We start from the raw sequence: 5,708 nt of genomic DNA on the forward strand, positions 1-5,708 counted from the left end.
GATTCACCCACAAAATCTGTCTGGTGGGTGTTTTACATGCACACCAAACTGCACTATGTTCCTAAGTCTAACTTGGCTTCAAGAGGGTCTTCTGGGTGGCTGTAAATAAACTATTCCTAATTTCCTTGTGGTCTTCTGCCAGCAAGATGTCCACAGTTCTCTGCATTGTCTTGAATTTCCATCCTTCTGTGATGAGGAGGATGATAGAAGAATATGGTCCTCATGGTCATCTAGGAAAAAGTAGGAAGGGGGACAGATGAGTCCACTTTTTATGACAAATTACGGTGCATTTAATCAACAACAGAGATGATGGTACTGTGGAAATAATGCCCACTAAGTTAATTCAAGAAGGATTCTTCAGTGTCCCATATTTAAGTGACCATTGCAAAAAACAGCTAAGTCATAGTTTTCTTTCACTCCATGGGTGCAGATACACGTGTATTCAGTCCATTGGTGGTGGTGTCACCATGGAGGTCAGGATGCACTGACAACTCGCAATCTGGCTGATGTTCAATAGTAAACAAGGTCTCTAGTTCATGTTCACACATTAGCTGATTTTGCAACATTTTCTGAATAGATCTCTCCCTGATACATGTCTCAGATTTGTAAAATTTAATAGACATTATTTAAAACAGGTTTAGATTAACATGGAAGTTGACTAGATAATACACAGCATTCCCACATCCCACCTCTCTAAGTTCCCTTATTAATAACATTTTACATTTATGAGATGTATTTGTTACAATGACTGAAAAAATATCGATACATTTTTATTAAAAGCCCATACATTCCATTATTATTCACTCTGTGCTGTGACATCCTGTGAGTTTCAACAGGACCATAATGTCACCATGGAGGTCATAGGCTGTTGTCCCTACCTAGCCTGTGATCGAAAACCTCTACCTGCCTCACCTAGGGCATCCATGTTTGTCTCCAGGATGGTCTGCGTTGAAGGAACCAGCTTAAACCCCTGTGGCATTCTCATCTTCATGTGGAACTGTTGTAATCGAAAGGAGGCAAATTTAACAAGAAGATTAGAAGTAAAGTAAAACATAGGCCCAGGGGGTGTCCTTGGGGATGCAGGTGACTGTCCAGCAATTAGAGAGACTGTTTTCCTTTGCTATGATGTTAGGAAAGTTTACAAAAATATTGCATCTCCATTCTCCTCAGGGGGGCTGAGTATAGATTAGATTTAAGAGGATTAGGATCCCGTTGATAAAGTTACTTGGTTATGAGCACAGTCTAGAAAGGATAAGACAGATCAGGAAGAAGCCAAGGTATGGTAGGTATTATGGAGCAGCTGGGCGAGAGTTTAGAGTCTGACTGAAATCTAGGTAGTTACTGAGAGGAGTGCCTGGGGGAGGGGAGACAGGCTGGAGGAGGGGGCACAGGTCAAAAGGAGGATACAAGCCAAAAAGAAATCCAAGCAGGAATAGAAGAAACAGGACCTGGGCAGCCCTTTGGTTAGTCATCTACTTATCCTGTAGAGAGTCTCCTTGTTCTGCATTTTGAAGTAGTCTTAGGTCCTCTGGGGGGGTTGTAGGTGTGTTTGTCCTCCTAGTGTTCCGGTGAAAGCTTGCGGGAGAGAGGTTTATTCATGATCAATGAACCCAGCACTGCAGACCCTGTAGTTTTATTGTGGCAGATGTGGCGAGGAGAACCTGATGTAGTCCTTTCCATTTTGGTGTTAATTGGTCCTCCAGAGAGTCTTCTTTCCAGGTATAAGGAGAACCCAGTCTCCAGGAGATACGGTTGAGAGATGTTCAGAGGTGTCTGGGGAGGGAAGGATCAGGTTTCCACATTCCCGGTGGGCCTGCTGGACTCGTCCCAGATTGACCATATATTTTAGCTGGTTCTGGACCTCTGAGTCCAAAAATATGTTGGAGGATAGGAATGGCCACCCATACAGCATCTCAGAAGGACTTAATTTTAAGTTGGATTAAGGAACACCTCTGTGCCTTAGGAGAGCTGTGGGCAGAAGCCGGAGCTGGGTCTCAGAGGTTCCCTGACATCATTTGGCCAGGGTCTTCTGCAGAGTATAGTTGGCCCTTCCTACCTTTCCAGGAAGCTGTGGTCTCCAGGAGTCATGCAGGTGATAGTTGATGCCTTAGGCCTGAGGTAGCTGTTGGGTGACTTTGGCCAGAAGCAAGGGCCATAATCACCCTGGAGACTCTGAGGCAGTCTTGGAGGCAACAACAGAGGGGTGGGGTGAAGTACTTCTGTTTGGGTCGTCCCTCTACTCCTGCGATGGGACAAGCCTTAGAGGTTAAGGGCCCATAGTGATCTGTCAGGACCAATTAGGTAGCTCCCATATCAATCAAAAAAATTGATCTTACCTGCTACGTCAAGAGTCACTCAGGGTTTTTCCTTAGTCACAGGGTGTCTTTTGTAAGAGGCCACCAGGAACCCTGGGTCCCTTCAGGAGTCTGGGATCCTCCCCCGCTTTAGGAGCTGGAGACATTTCCCCTTCCAGTGGCCTGACTTTTCGCATTGAGAACAGGGCCCGGGGCTCTTTCTTGGGGTGGAGGCACTGTTTTTTTGTGTGTCCCGGTGTTACACCGTTAAAACAAAGCCCATAGGAGCTGTAGGGATTGCCCCTTTGAGCGTTCCTTGTTTCCCATGGGATGGCACTGAAGCCACAAGGCAGGACTGATGGCAACTGCCATTATTTGAGCCAACTGTTTGGTCTGTCTGGTCTCCTGCTGGGTCCTTTTATTCTCCTCAGCCTAATCTCTATTGTTAAAGTCTCCCAAAGCCAAGTCTAATAATGGAGCCATCCAGGTCTGTGGGCTTTTGGAGTTTTCTCCTGATGTCAAGAGCAGACTGGCTAAGAAAGTGTTGGCCAAGCAGAGACTGCCCAGGTGAGGAGGGATGGATGTTAGTAAGTCTCCGGAGAGCCTCATCCAGCCAACCCTGGAATAAGGCCGGGTTTTCTCCCTAGTCTTGGGTCACCTTGAGATGGTCCCTGTATTAGGCAGCTCAAATTTGAGCATTTTTCCTATTCTTTCTTTTTTTCCTCTGCCATATCCTGGTCACTGGACACCCTGAAGACCCCTGGCACCAAGGCAGAGTGCGGGGCTTGGGGCTCAGCCTTCAACTTCTGGAGCTGCCTCTGAACATCTAGCACAGCCTGCATAATGAAATGCATGGCCCTAGAGGACATACAAATGGCCAAAAAATATATGAAAAGATGCTCAACATTGCTAGCTATTAGAGAAATGCAAATCTAAACCACAATGAGATACTATCTCACACCTGTTAGAATAGCTATAATCAACAGGACAAGTAATAAATGTTGGAGAGGATGCAGAGAAAAAGGAATCCTCATACACTGCTGGTGGGACTGCAAATTGGTACAGCCACTATGGAAAACAGTATGGAGGTTCCTCAGAAAACTAAGAATTGATCTACCATATGATCTAGCAATCCTTCTACTGGATATTTACCCCAAAGACTTGAAAACCCATATCCCAAAAGATATTTGCACACCGATGTTCATAGCAGCATTATTCACAGTTGCCAGGACATGGAAGCAACTGAAGTGTCCCACAATAGATGACTGGCTAAAGAAGCTGTGGTACATATATACAATGGAATATTACTCAGCCATAAGAAGAGATGAAATACTGCCATTTGCGACAACATGGATGGACCTCGAGATAATTGTGCTAAGCAAAATAAGCCAGACAGAAAAAGTTGAAAATCACATGATATCACTTATATGTGGGATATAAACCTAAAAGCAACAGACGAGCAGGACAAACAAACAGATTCATGGACATGCACTATAGGCTAGTGATTACCAGAGGACTATAGAATAGTGGTTACTAGTGGGGAGGGGGAGACGGGGGGAGGTAGACAGGGTAAAGGGGGTCAAATATAAGGTTTAGGGAGAGGGTGAAGTGGGTAAAGGGGATCAAATAATGTTAGCTGAAGGAAACTGGACTTTGGGTGGTAAACACACAATAGAATATACAGATGTCAAATGATAATGTACACTTGAAAATTATATAATTGTATTAACCAATGTTACCCCAATAAACTTAATTAGAAATTAAAAACAAAACAAAACAAAACAAAAATGCATGGCTGGGAGTATCTGGTCCTCATCAGGCTTTGGGTCAATGTCAGTATATTTTCTAAAAACCTCAGAATACTGGTTAAGACAACATAAAACACAGAAAATTATTTTAATGATGCACAGAATCCTTGTTTTCTACTCACAGAACATTTCCATAGTATCTGTAACAGAATAATAGTCTTAAGAAACATTGTCTTAGTTAGCAGAGAGAAAAAAACCCAGCTCTAATTTTGCATTAGCTTCCTTTTGATATCTAAATTTATTTTCAATCTTGTTTCTCTATACTTTATATCTTTTATTATCACAAACATACATTTTTCTCTTCATATCAGAGATGATGTACATAAACAGGATTACCAGTAATTGTAGAGAATTTGAGATTTTTCATTTGCCCTTGACATTTTTAAGGAGGCTGGGAAAAAGGAGGGGGCAGTGTGTGGCTTGTGAGACTGGCCGCTTGTCTTTAAACGTGCCCCCTTTTTATCTTCACTTACCTTAGCCTTAATAGAGGCCGCGTTTACATTTCTGGCTATCCGCAAGACCTTGAAAGTGACTGAGAGTGAGAAAAACCTCATAAGACCTTTAATTTTGCCAAGTTAAGTCATAAGTCATAGTAATTTTTTTCAATTCATTAGTAAATTTGCTAGGATCTTCAGAGAATCTGCTAGAATTTTCTTTGTATAGAAAATGAAGCCCATACTCTTATTGTTCCCCCATCAGTATTTGTAGCTCCCTGAGGGGGCATATATTATCATGGGAGGATTGGTATGGGGCCCCACTTTGGGCAGTGCTAGTGGAAGTGGATAGGGGGAACAGGGTCCAAACTCTGGATTGGGGGATGTCTGAGTTCCCTCCTGATTGACAGGTGGGTTAGTGAGAAGGGAATCATCTGAAATATCAGGAAGACTTTCTGTTGTCCCCGGCTCATGGACGCAGGGCCGGCAGAGAGCAGGCCTTTGGGACAGAACTATAAAAGCCTGTACGTAGGGAATTTCAGATCATTTGCTATTTCATCTACAAAAGAGGTCTAATTGTAAGTTTGGGTGCCAGGGCTGGCTGGTCCAAGGTCTGGCTGTTATCCAAGGCCTGGCTGATCCAAGGTCTGACTGGCCCTAGGTCTGGCTGTGATCCAGGCCTGCGGCTAGGAATAGGACTCCGGATTTCGAAAGTATGTAAACATACTTCAGCTTATTGTATTACGCATGTGTGACTAATGCCACTATTGTACTCTGCTATGTGTGGAGCCATGTAGTCCCCTGGAGTACAGAAAGGGCAGTAGAAGATGTGCATGCAATACCACACTTCCTCCTATAGAACTGCACTTCTAGAAACAGAAATGTGCTCAGCACAATAAAATTAGTGCCTGCCGTTTCATTCTCATATCTGCCTCTTGTGCATTCTTCCAACTGGGCGTCTCACCATCGAACCTTCCCTTCTCGATCACCTCGGCGCTGACACTTTGTGTAGCCGACAGCTCACCGCTTGACCCTGACAGTAAGATTGTGTGATAGCTTAAGGTCCCATTTTCTAGCCAAACCTCCTGGTCCCCAAGTTTGTGTTGGACCCAGGCCCTATTACAGAAGATCAGCTTCTTCTGCCTTAAGCCTTCTAGCTTAAAAGCCTTCCA

The sequence above is a fragment of the Pteropus vampyrus genome, unplaced genomic scaffold (genome assembly GCF_000151845.1).
Source record: "Pteropus vampyrus isolate Shadow unplaced genomic scaffold, Pvam_2.0 Scaffold1000002181, whole genome shotgun sequence".
Taxonomy (NCBI): domain Eukaryota; kingdom Metazoa; phylum Chordata; class Mammalia; order Chiroptera; family Pteropodidae; genus Pteropus; species Pteropus vampyrus.